We start from the raw sequence: 13439 nt of genomic DNA, 5'->3' as shown, positions 1-13439 counted from the left end.
AGGGTAATAAATTCTTCAAATAATCATATTGTGAATTTTGCAGTGTCAACTAATTCATTCAAGCATTTTCTCCTAGAATTGGTCAAAACCCATGACTGCTTCCATCACACCATAGTTATGTCACTAGGTAACACCATTAGCCAAAATCTTCCAAGATACTTTGTTTGGCTGACAAGCAGCTAAGGTGCTAGCTTTTCTTAACAGCAGAAGCCATTCAAGCAGCAAAAGTTTTCTAGTTCTAAGCTGAAAGTAGCGTGTCGAGGGCTGGGAAATTGGTTCCTCAGTCTTTGTATACTGCTTCTGAAGTTTTCACCTACAGTACTATTTAGTGACAGTTGGGAAAATAAGGAATGGCCACCTCAAAACCAAGAACTAGAGTAAGACGGCAAGGCTATCTTATGTAAGCTACAGAACAGTGATAAAAAGAAACAACTTTACCCTTTATAAAGGATATATATATGCTTTTATATCCTTTCCTATGTACCCTTTCCATCCTTCCTATATATCCTTTGTAATGGATATCAATATCCTTTTAATATATTTATGTATGTATGTATGTTTGGTTAGTGAATTAAATTGTTGAACTTTTTCTAAAAGCTCTTGTGCTTACTCTAAAGGAATTAGTGCAAGAGAAAACTAGTCAACATTTTGAATCCTCTAAAGTTCTGGTGTGTTTTTTATTAAAGGTCACTGAAAACAGAATCTACATAAGGTTAGATACAAAGGCGTATATTTGAAATTTATATTTGATTACAAAAGGTCTTTGAATGCTGAACAAGTTTGGAAGTTTCTAATTAGCTGTCAATGATCTTATAACATGTCATATTCAGTAAATGCATAATTAGAACTCCCCCTCATCTTTATACATAAATTACACTGTGTGTTAACAAAGAGAAACTCCCAGTGAGGTATGCTTCAGATTGTAGAGTTGCACTCATCATATGCTTTTGACTTCACTCTTAACAGCATGTTTTCCACTTTAATTGAGAGCAAGAAAGCAAAATACTGCTTTGAGATACCAAATACACTACAGATCACCATACCTTCTTCTGCTTAAGATAGAGCAGATGATCAGTTTGGTTCACAGGCTTACAATACTTCTTCTGAAAGACAAAGTCCCTACCTTTCAAGAGTGCTCCACAGCTGAAATCAGTTGATAAAGCATGTTGATCATCTGGTTGTATTGTTAAGTGTAAGACTGACCACTGTTCCTCTTTATCACTGCCACACAACACAGAGCACACTCTGTCCTAAGAGCAATGGAGATTTCTTTTGAAAATGTATGCACATGAAGGAAGAAAGCATGAGAAAAAGCCCTTTTCATACCTATGTTCAACACATGTGTTTTTTTAAACATACCAGTGTCTACTTTAAGACACAGAGAGCCTCTTCAACGTTGCCATCTAGCACAACAAACACCATAGACATATCTATTAGCTATCACACTTTGAATGATCTTTGCAGAAAGGCCCAGCTGAAAGCCTCCACACTAGTATTGATCAAACTTGTCAATGAGCTACAAATTGTAAAAATCTTTACGAAGATCTTATCAACATTTGTCTCAAGAAAAGTAGATCTGATAATTCACTTCCAGCAGACAGCAATAGTCAGTAAACTCTTCCTTTTCTTTTCCTTCCAGGTAGTATAATGCAACTAAAGAAATCTGGATGATTGAGTTGCAGAACAAAAGCATTTGTTCAAAAGACTGAAACCCACAGTCAAAACAAGCCACAGATTTTATAAGCAACAGGAAGTGTTAACATTTCTCTGTTGCAGAGTACTTCCTGATCATACAGAGGAATTGTACAAGCTTTGTTCCTCTTTAAGAAAACCTATTTTTCACCACAATTGTGGATGTAAGAACTTGTAGCCTGACGCATTTATTTTTGTGCCAATAGCCAATGTACTCTCAGTCTCCCCACAATTCCATGCAGCTGAAGGCTGAAGAGAGAAAATAAGGCAGCACCTCTGGAAGACAGTGCGTATATATGGTTTCCAAAAGGACAGCAGAACAGATTGGCCGATCCAGAACATTTGCGCAAAATTTTTTCAAATTCTGTGTCTGTTGGAGTATTTATCAAATATACAAACATACCACCTTCACTTTTAGTCCTCTGCATCAGTTACCTAGTGGAAGATTTTGGGAGGACCAATGGTAGAAGATGGTTTCCTATCTTAGGAAAAAAGAGATTTGCCAAGTATTTTTACAACAATTTTTAAAATTCCCATGACAAACACTTGATTTTTTTCATTCTGTTCCAGTACATAACTGACTAGGTTTTCAAGGTCAGGTGAGCATGAGCTATCCCTAATTTCTGTGATTCCATCACATTTAAGTGCTTCAGTCAAAGCAGGACTCTTTGGGAAAAAGTCTCAGCAAACAATGACTATGTTATGCAACATGAAAAACTGAGCTACACATCCTAACACAGCTGCCAGCCTCAGCCACACTTGAAAAGCTACCGCAGGCTCAGTGCTCTACTGAGTACCAGGAGAGAGGCACAGTGTCAGAACAATGCCTTTTAAGATGGTCAATAACTACAACCCCATTGTGCTACAGAGCAAAGGAACAGGAATGAAAGTGATTAACTGCAGGTTATTTTGTCTGATGATTACAGCTTACTTAAGTCCTACAATATAGTATCTGCAATTCTTTAAGACTGGTTATTTTTACATTGCACGGAGAGAGAAGAAAATGGATCTGCGTGTGCAAGATGGCACTTCTGAAAGCAAATGCTGGCATAGAGACTTCAATGTTTCAAAAATATTTACACATTTCTGCTTTTAAATGCCCGTCTTCAGACATTGTGGTTTTCATTTGAACAGAGACTGACCTGCTGTATCACTGAGGTCACTGAGAATTACAGGGCAAGAACTCAGGCAAAAGTAATTTTGGCAGCCATCCATTAGGATGAACCTAATCACTGCCTTCCAAATAGCTTTCTCCTTTGTATAGACAAGAACTGTCAGTATATAGTGCTATCAGAATTGAATATGGAAAAAAGAAAGAGCCTAAGGGATGCAATAAGACACATTAATCTGGAACTTCACTTCTAATTCAATTTAAAGACTGCTTATGATCACAACAAAATTACAAAATTCCTGGGAAAAATGAGGTTAAAATAATATTGGAAGGCCCTGTTTTGATATTCTCTCATTGATTTGAACTATTCTTGATTTTAAATAATGACAATTTCTCTTGGCTTCTTGGACACTAAAATCAAACTAGGTTACTTTCTTTGTCATAATGATTATATGAAACAGATTAAGGTGGCCAAATTAACTTTTCAGACACACTAATAAATTTGTTGGATTCTACCTGCATATGCTAGATCATCATCTGACTAATTATGCTTCTACAATGCTCCTCATTGACTGTGAAACCTTTTTTATGACAATCAATTAACACTTTTTTAATTTCTAAAATACAAATGAAATGTATGTTATTTTTAGTGTCAGCTCAAGTTTTCACACCAACAGTGGTTGCAAATACAGTAAGCAAAAGCATAATACTATATGTTAAACTTTCTATGCAACACATTAAATCCTGCTATCCTGTGGAGACATAATCACATTAGAGTTCTAAGCACATGTAATACTTCTATTTATTGATGTGTTGGAGTAAAAAGAAGTAACCTTAGCTCATTGAAATAATTTCATATTCATATACCAACTAGAGAACTATGTCACATGGCGACTGGTTATACTGTCCTTCACATCGCTATTCAGTCAAATATTCATATGCATGCAAGTCTCAAGTAAGTAAGTAAGTTTGCCAGTCACTTCATTTTGCTGAATTTCATTAGAAACAAACAAACAAAAAAACATCCTAAGACTTTCAGGCTCCAAGATGCATACTCTGTCCAAGATAAATGATGATAAAACTTAGATTCTAGATTACTCTGTGACAAGTCCTCCAGTAAGGAAGGGGTTGTAAGGGAGGGACATCAACTACCAAGGGAAGGTTTTATCAAAGCCCATCAGCAGGTTGAGCAGAAGTGCCTAGGATTGTGTCTTCCCATGGTCTAGGAGTAAGGGATAATGAAGCAGATGAATGTCAATAATATACTTTATTAAACAGATACTGAACTGGGAAGACCCTGAAAAGGCTAAATTAACAAATGAATGAAAGCCAGCACAACCTACCACAATTGCTGGGAACTACATCAAGGAGTGTGGCCTATGTGTGTCCTCTTTGGACCTCCATGAACTGTTCTGATATGTTAATGGGTTCTGATACGTTAATGTGCAAGTACAGAAGTATTCTGGAGGCAACAGAACATTCCCTAATATTCCTACAATATTCCTACTTGTGCATATTGTTGTCTGCAAAGATATCAGAAACATCATTTCACTTTGTTTCACACATACAGACATGCTTTGTTGATACATCAAGCACTGAAACAGAGAAAATTTTATTTTAAAAGGGACCTCTGGAGGTCATCTGTCCAAACCCTGCTCAAAGAATGTACTTACTTAAGCTGAAATAAGCACATAACCTCTTCTTCCCTTGATACCCAGCATAAAATATTTATGAAAAATAAAATCTTATTTTGGCACCCTCTGATCACAGTTCCACCTACTGTTCCAGTTTTGTTAAAGAAAACACAATGATATTAAAGGGCTTGCTGAACTGGTTTCACACTCCGGGTAGCCCTGTTGTTTTGCAGCCATTTGCTTATTGGTCTTTAAGTTGGCAAACTGGAACAAAATGTCACACAAAAACCAAAAGTCCCAACCTCTACAACAACCTGGAATTTTACTCTGAAAATTCCATTCCACTTGAAAACACAGCTTTAAGTCCTTTGTAACAAATGAGGACAAGGTTATTTTGTAAGAATCTACTTGTTAACAAGTTATTTTTATTCATATCATTAAAACCTGTCTTTCTTATTTGCTCAAAGAGAATGCCAGTCTGATCTACTAATCATAGCTTTTGTATATCCATGGTTTTCAACTTTTAGAATGCATGAATCCATGCATTAAAAAACAGATGTGTTTTTGTATTTCAACTCCTAGAAGCCTAGTATTGTAGACACATTTTGGCTGCCAAATCTTTTTGTCAAGATGAGGTTTTTGGAAAAAGCCATTTATATCTATTAAGTCACTACAGCTAGAACCAGATTCCATTGAGTGTATACCTTAAGCAAATCTTAAGAAATTCTGACTTGCTTTCTTCTCTAATAAATTTGTCAGAAACAAAACATACATGTGCAAAAAGAGAAATGAAAGAGCTCCGGGTTTTTCTCTTATTTATTTGTTTGCTTGTTTCACATAAACTACAAAGTCACGGAGAAGTAAGCCACAGGAAAACGGCATTATCCTACAGTATGTCTGCCCACATGTAGGGTACTACTAAAACTCCCTATTATCAACACAAATTTATAGCTGAGATTCCAAGACCTTGCTCCTTGACACGCTCTTCCCATGGTAATTTTCATTCCTGGAGGTGCAAAACTAAACAAACAAGATTTTTTGGAAAATGTTTGAATACTACAATCTAGATGAAGAAACAACGTTAGCCTAAGTACCTTACCAAGGTGTAGGTTATAAAACAAAAAAAATAAACCAATTGGTGGAGTGCCAGCCATTGCTAACTAATATACATGTCAAGACCTGTTCTTTTGGAGGGGTTTCCTTAACATGTTTCTTTGTAATAATTCAGTAAGAATCTCAGCTTTTATTTTTTGAAGTTTCAGATCCCTATATTGGCTGAAAATAACTAAAAATAACCTACAAAGATCATCTGTCTGCAGCACATCATATCCCCCCAAAATAAAGGAAAAAACCCACCAACAACATTCTTTAAAATGTTGAGTTGAACATGATTTTGAGAACCTGACTCATTTTTACATGTTTGGGTTTGGCAATATCAAGTAATTTGCTTGCAAACACTCAGGCACACCATGTCAGAGTTAATAGAAGCAGGAAGGTCATTCTCATGCTCAATAATCTTCTAGTTCAATAAACATTTCTCACCTGCTGGATTTGCTGTCAAGGCATATCATACACTTACTCTCTTTAGATACTACTAATTGTATTTTTGGATTTCCTCCCACTTCTTATTTCTGAAATCCAGCATGACGGATAAACACTCCATAGCTGTTTTACTCAAGTCTTAACTCCAGAGATGCTTTCACGATGCTCTTACAGTACCAACAGGCTTCCCTTGTAAGATAAGCATCAACTGAATATTGGTTAAGATTTCTTCTGCCTTAGTATCCTGAGACCTTTACTGAGAGGAACACATTCCTGGTTAATAATGCAGTGCTTTCCATACATTAAAAAAGTTTCTTTTGCCATGTCAAACAGCCTATTTCTAATGTAGTTCTTGTGCTATGTCTGTTCTTAGAAGCTGTGTGCTCAGAAGTCAAGGAGCTTGAGGTATTTATTCAAATGAAGTACAATTAATATAGGAGTACTACCTCAACAAAAATTCTTTGCTGTGTAAACGTACAGAGTTTAAAAATACAAAGCTATAGCACTGAGAGCAGTACCAACTTGATGTACAAGTACTGACATATATAAAATTCCAAAATTTATATAAAAACTTTTTACTGAGTTAGAACACAAATACATGATTTCATAGCACTAAATTTCAAAAGTCTGAATTTTTATCATCCCATTAAAGATAAAATATGTGGCCCCATATAATATTTGAGATTGTTACTTTTAGATCTGAAATTCACTCTTTCCTATCTTTTCCATTTTACCCCGTTTCATTAACAATTATCCTAAAGTCAAAGCTGTCTTTTTACTACCAGGATTTCAAACAGAGCAAACGAGAAAGCTTAAGAGTAATCTCAACATATATCCTTCTTGTCTTCCTTCCACTATCCTCATTAAACTCTTGTAACAATCAATAATCTAATTATTATTATAAGGTAATATATTCCTTAATGCTCTCACAGCTATATTGTTGCCTCAGGTTATAAACAAACAGCTATGGTCCATATATTTATTAGTACAGTTCAACAACGCTTCCTAGTGCCTGCTTGCACACACTTGCAATATCAAGCCAGACTCTGCACAGTACTCCACAGAGTTTACTCTGCGTTGGCAAAGGCCCACCTCTGTCTGTTAAGTTGTATGTTTGTTTTCTGGCATTTATTAGTCATAGTGAATGCTGCATATTTCACATAATAAAAGCATGTTTATATTTTATGTAGAATAAATACATTTCTCCAAGTTAAAAAACTTCTAGTAAACAACAGGGAAAAGTCCTGAATTTTATTAGAACATCACATATTTCACAATTTCATTATTTTAGGCGGTTTTTTTCCCCAGTAACAAGTAAGAACTTATTTGGGGGCATTTATGTAGTGATATTCAGTACTAACCAAAAATTTACCTGTCTGGAGAGTGCACACACACACACAGACACATGAAGGCTCTTGTAAATAATAGCACTGTTTTCAAGAGCCTCAGACTGGGATGATGGTCCTGAAGATGAATATGAAGATCATGTCAGGTAGGTATGTACGTTTTGGAGCTACTAGTGCTACTAACTACTGATAACTATCAGCTATAGCATTAGGCAATGACTTAACTGATCCCTTCTTACAGAACAATGATGGCACTATAGGTTAAGCGAGCTCTGAAACAGGTGTCTATTAGACCCTGATATGAATATTATGATAATAATAATAGAGTGGTGTTTCTCTCAAAACAGGAGGCTTGAAAAGAGTTGCCTTGACTTTTTCCACACTACATGGATAACATGACAATCTGGTGTATAGCAGTGTGGACAGGGAGATATCATATAAGTGTTGGCCTTTGAAAATTACTTCACTACAAATGGGTGACCAAAGCGTCCATGTCCTTTGGTAGGCCTCTCCCAGCAACATAAACGTCAACACTGGGAATTCTTGAAATCTGTAGCAAATCTGTCATTGCAGTTCTTGCTCCGTTTGCCACATGTAAATTTCAACTCACATCAGAAAAATCTCAGTTGTGATATATTTATTACCTTTTCCTCTTCTCTCTGTCCTGTATTTCACTAGATTTCTTTTTAAGTCAATGCCCTTGTCATGGGCAATGAAAGTCCAGTGCCATTACAAAACTATTACAAGCCAAGGACTTCTGTCTGTTTAAAGGCTCTTATCACTTTCTTAAGACCACAAGCTGCAGGGGACAACTGTCAGGATCAGATTTAATAATTTACAGTACACCAGATTCTGATGACCATATGATTATGATATTGATGTTAAATCTGATTTCAGCTGCACTAGTATGCTATCAGTGTGCTTTATGTGTCTTCATGCTTTCTGGATATAGAAAGTACTTTTTTAAGATTATATTGGGTTGATGCTGACTTTATTTTACACTCCTAGATAATTCTCTTTCAACAGTAGAAATAAGTAACAACATCCGGAATACATATGCATCATAAGTTTGCAAGGTTATCTTAGCAAATAACAGATTGGAAGAAGGATAGTCTGTAAACATTTTATGGACCTTTCATTGAATGTCTCTGTATTTCATCCATGTATGACTTTGGATACTGTTTTCTAATACAAAGAACACTGAGTAGAAATGGAGGCAAAAAACATAATTTGCGTTATGGTAGGAGCTATCAAATCTAGAGGGAATTCTTTGAGGATGCTTCCCTGGAAGAAGCTATTTGAAAATGCGGCATTTGGGAAGGCATCAAACCAGCAATTGTCACAGCAATAAGATTCTACATAAGGCACCAGCCAGAAAACATCCCTTGTCAGTTATAGCATTAGTTTATTCACAATCCTGCTCTTCATTGGCATAATATAATAAATATGCAAATTCAGTAGTTAATGACAGCAGTTATTTCCCGCTTTTGAGTTAAAACCCAATGGGAAACAGTTACTGCTATATATGTATCTGTTGTTTAGCAGGCACCTTAAGACCCACCAGAAGATTACAAATAGTCTGATTTTCCTGAACTTCTTCATCTGGTTATGAATTTTTCTTCTTATAAATGAGTACCAGATCAGTGCCATGGGATTCTTAACATAAGCACAGCAACAGCAGCAAAAGTCAGGATCTACTTCTCTTCTGCAGGACTCCCCTAGGAACTATATCTGATGACTCAGACACTTTACTACTTGTTTATAGTGTTTGTGTGCATGGAGCTGTGGGAAATGATAAAAGCTGGTACCTGGGGGTAAAGGAAGAAGAAAATAGAAAGATGACTGATCAAAGCAAATGTTTCTGCCTGCCTGATTATAAAAGGAACAGAAACAAAAAAAACAGTTCTAGGTCACTTGCAGCAACACTTATCAAGAGTGACTGGCTGAATGTTCATCATATGGTAAAGCCATTTGCCCAAAAAAAAGGCACTAGACTGTATCACCTTTCACACATATGCTCCTCGGTCAAATCCCATTCACCCCATCTGTAGCCATCAAAACTTGTCATCAAATAAACAGATGCAAGTGGTCCCTTTCCACCTCAATGGAGAAAAATGTCAATGTGAAGTCTGCAGGTAATGCAAAGATCAGAATGGAATGATTCTCTCCCTACCCTCACACTGAGGCAGAGCTCACTTAGCTGTTATAGGCATACCCTGCTACATGTCAGAGGTGCCTTCCAGAAAAATGCAACAGTTAGTTAGAGATTCAATGAACAGTAAAGCCATTTTCCCCATAAGAATTCAGGTAGCAGAGGGGGACTGCATGCAGCTACGTCAGAAACACACAAGGACAGTACAGAGCAGCATAAGATTCTCCCATTCAAATCCTAATACAACTGCCTTGAGAAATGAGATCTCAATGGCACTAATGAAAAACAAAGACTACAGGGATGCTACTGCAAAGTCACCCAACAAGATCCTCTGTGAATTTTTACTACTGTTGGTGTTATGATCAACAACAGAACTCCCAAGGAATGGACAGAGAAACAACCAACAGTAGAGTGTTACTGTCTCTCTGCCCCACTGCAAGGTTTCATTATCCCCAGATGGTGGATCTACACAACCAAATTAATTTAGCATACTCACCACCAAGCATGTACTGAAGTTGCATAAAAGAAGTGTATCTTGCAGGAGTATTTTGCCAGTACACTTCACCACAAAGAATGTTAGAAGATGCAAAGTCTGAAAGGTCTATCACAGGCAGTAAGCAGTTTGGAAAGTCTAAGACATGAAACACAATCTTCACAGGATAACCAGACCTACTCAGATTTCTGTACAGCTAACAAGCCTTGGGGAAAAGCCTATCAAAAAGTAATTCTTGTATGAATTTTTTTTTTTAACTGAAAAGAAATGCCTTGAGGGAGATACCTAATTTTTGTTACTTCATCTTAAAAGAAATTTGTAAGAGAACATGAAGTTCCTTGAGGATGAGATTCTTTTTTTAAAACCAGGAAAATCCAAGTAAGGCTTATACAAACGTGCAAAGCATTTAAAGAATATGGAAATAATGTTAAGAACACATCAAGAGTCTCCTTGACCCTGCACTGTTTTGAGAACAACAGGAACTGCGAGACAGTCTGCCTTGTAGTATTAAACATACCAACATTTTGGTGTTACTAATAGGTCTATGAAATGGATGAAAACATTTTACAGTATAACTGCTACATAGATGAATAAGCAAATCCGATTTAATATCTTAGTAGACCACAGTACAAAGCAAGACAGTCCATTTTTGTCATAAGGGAAGCTTATGACAAAAGGAAGGCTTATTTCTTTTCATCCCTAGCATGCAATCTCCAAAACCACCACTCAGCTGGTGACAACTTTGAGTTAATATCTATAATGATAAATAGCTGTTTCAATAAAATGTTTTATAGTGAACCATAAATCCATCTTCCCTTTTTCTTAAATGTCTTAATACTAATTAAGACATAGATGCAATATTTGCATTCCTTTTGGAGCTGTATACCTACTGTTTATATGCAAATATGAAATAAAAGATTAGAGGAGTCACAAAGCTTACTCTTAATTTGAATGCAGCATGTGTCATAAAAAGCAAGGCAGCTGGAAAGGCAAAGGAATATGAGGTAGTAGAGATTTACATTCTACAATACATTCAAACAGACAAGGGGATTACATGTACATTTTGGAAATCTGGGTATTTTATTTTCTTCTCTTTTTCCTTCCACCTCCCCAGAAGCCAGAGTTTGCATCACATATTCTCCCTTTACGATTTTTGTTTGCCATTTCCAGCTTAATATTTAGTTTGCTGTTTACTGGTGAAAAACAAGCAAACAGAGCTAATGGTAAGCCTGCTACCCTGTAGAGTTCATAGTTTAGAAGACATAGTATTTGGAAGTGTGTACCCATGTTAAAAAAAAAGAACCCTATAAAGACCTGAACTTCTCTTATAAGGAATAATATGTAAATATTTCTTTTCTGCAGCTTTATGACCAAATAATCTATCTAAACAAGGTGTCCATTACCAACAGTGTCAGAATTAAATCAGTATTAGCTATTCCAGAACTGCTTGGAAAATACTCCTAGTGTAAGAAAAGACCAAAGTGACAAACCACTGCAGAAACAGCACACCAAAACTCTACAGAAGAGACAGCAAAGAGGAAGGAAAATCAAATCTCTGCTACAGCTAAGCACAGCAAGAATGAAATGTCCGAGAAATGTGGTGTCCAAACGCTAACAACAGACATACTTGTGAAATCCCACTCACACAGACTCCAAACACACGGAAGGTAAAACCTACAAGAGGATGAAAGTCTAAAAATGTCTTCAATAACAATCACCTCAATAACTGTAAAAGCTAAAGAACCTGGAAAAAAACACCAAATTTAATTACAATTCCTGGTCTCCATGGTCTACTTATACCTTTTTTCTGATAGTAACAGACAAGGGACAGCAGATCTGCTTCTGTTTATGCCCTATCTTGTTAAAATTCATGCTAGGTAACTTTAGAACCAATTTGAAAAGTCACTCTGAAGGTATGAAATCATGCAAACCCGGGGTCCAGGCAATGATCCTGAATAGTGTTGTTGACTCAACAACTTGGGAAACATCCATCAAGAGGCTATGATGCCTGCCCTGAATGTTTTACAGCACTGCTCTCCTTCCTTCCCACTGCAGCCAAAAGATCAAGCTGGGTCCTCTCGTGAGGAAGAGAAAATAACGCTTCATTTTCAAACACTAAAGAAACCTCCCCAAGCTCCCAGAGAAACAGAAAAGTGGATTTTTCTGTGTATAGAAAGTGTGGAAATTAGAGGTAGAGCTGTGTCTTCTACAGAGGAGTCATCCCAGTGTCTCTAATTTAGCGGTACAGAAGGAAAACCAGAGGGGAAAATTACCCTTTTCATGACCTTTATAGGAAGGGCACAACCTTTGTCTTCACACAGGAGAATAAGGAAGAAAACAAACATACAGTCCTGGGTTATTGTGAAGAAGGAGAGAGGACACAGCACTTCAAAGGTAGCAGTGATGTACCCAATAATTGCCCATGATAAATATGCACAGAACCCAATGATTAATGCTTGAATCCCTGAACTTCCCTACAGCTAACCTTCAAGAAACATGCACTCATCTACCTTCCTTTTTCTATCTAACCTTTACATCCTCTACTTTCATCAAGCTCATTCATTACCCGAGAGCTTGGCAAAGATTCCTGGTTCTGCTAAAGAAAGCCATACACACGCATATTCAACATAAGCTAGCTCAGAGACTGTTTTTTCCAAGCCCTCCCAGCTCTGTGAAAGTCAGGAATGCAAACACCTACACTTCACAAGAGGCATAGCTATAATGATCCAAAACACTTGCAACCAATGTGTACAAATACATCCCATCAATACTCAATGAGAAAATATGGCCTGTGACTGCCTCTGCTCCCTGAATCATAATGGATGAATTATCCTCCCACATCTAAAAGCAACAGAGACTAATATTGTACTCACTGTATCTTTTTTAAATGCAATATTTAGTTTTGTGTGAGGGTTATCTCCGTATCTGACTTTTCTGTATGCTTACCACTTTTTTCTTAACTAAAACAGCCATAGTTACCTTGCCAGTTTGCAGTATGCCACTCACTAATTAGCACAGGAATGGGGGATTCTTGTTTGTTTGTTTGTTTTGGTGTGTCTTTTTAAATCACCACTATTAACAGACACCAGGGGATCTTCCTGCTCCACAGCTATTATGCTGCAGATCACCAGAAAATAAGCTACTAAAGATGTTCTATGCCATTTTACTGCAGACACTGGAGAGTTCTGTTCTCTGACATGTTTTGAGAACTAAGTAACTCACTCCTCATTGTCTGAACAGAGATTATTTTTCATTCACTTCACATTCAGAGGAATTCTGTATTCCTTTTTCAAAGACAGAATCTGTCCAAAACCCTTCAAGGTGAAAGAAGGTCAGGGTCAGACTTGTCCCAGTATTTCTCCTATAGAAATTTACCCACCAACCATACATTTACCTGTATCTGATGCATATTTCACTTGTCCCAGTAAAGAACCATGTATACAAAATTGACAATAGGGGCCAAAATTGC

The sequence above is a fragment of the Harpia harpyja genome, chromosome 21 (assembly GCF_026419915.1).
Source record: "Harpia harpyja isolate bHarHar1 chromosome 21, bHarHar1 primary haplotype, whole genome shotgun sequence".
Lineage (NCBI taxonomy): Eukaryota > Metazoa > Chordata > Aves > Accipitriformes > Accipitridae > Harpia > Harpia harpyja.
Note: the sequence above shows the minus strand (reverse complement) of the source record.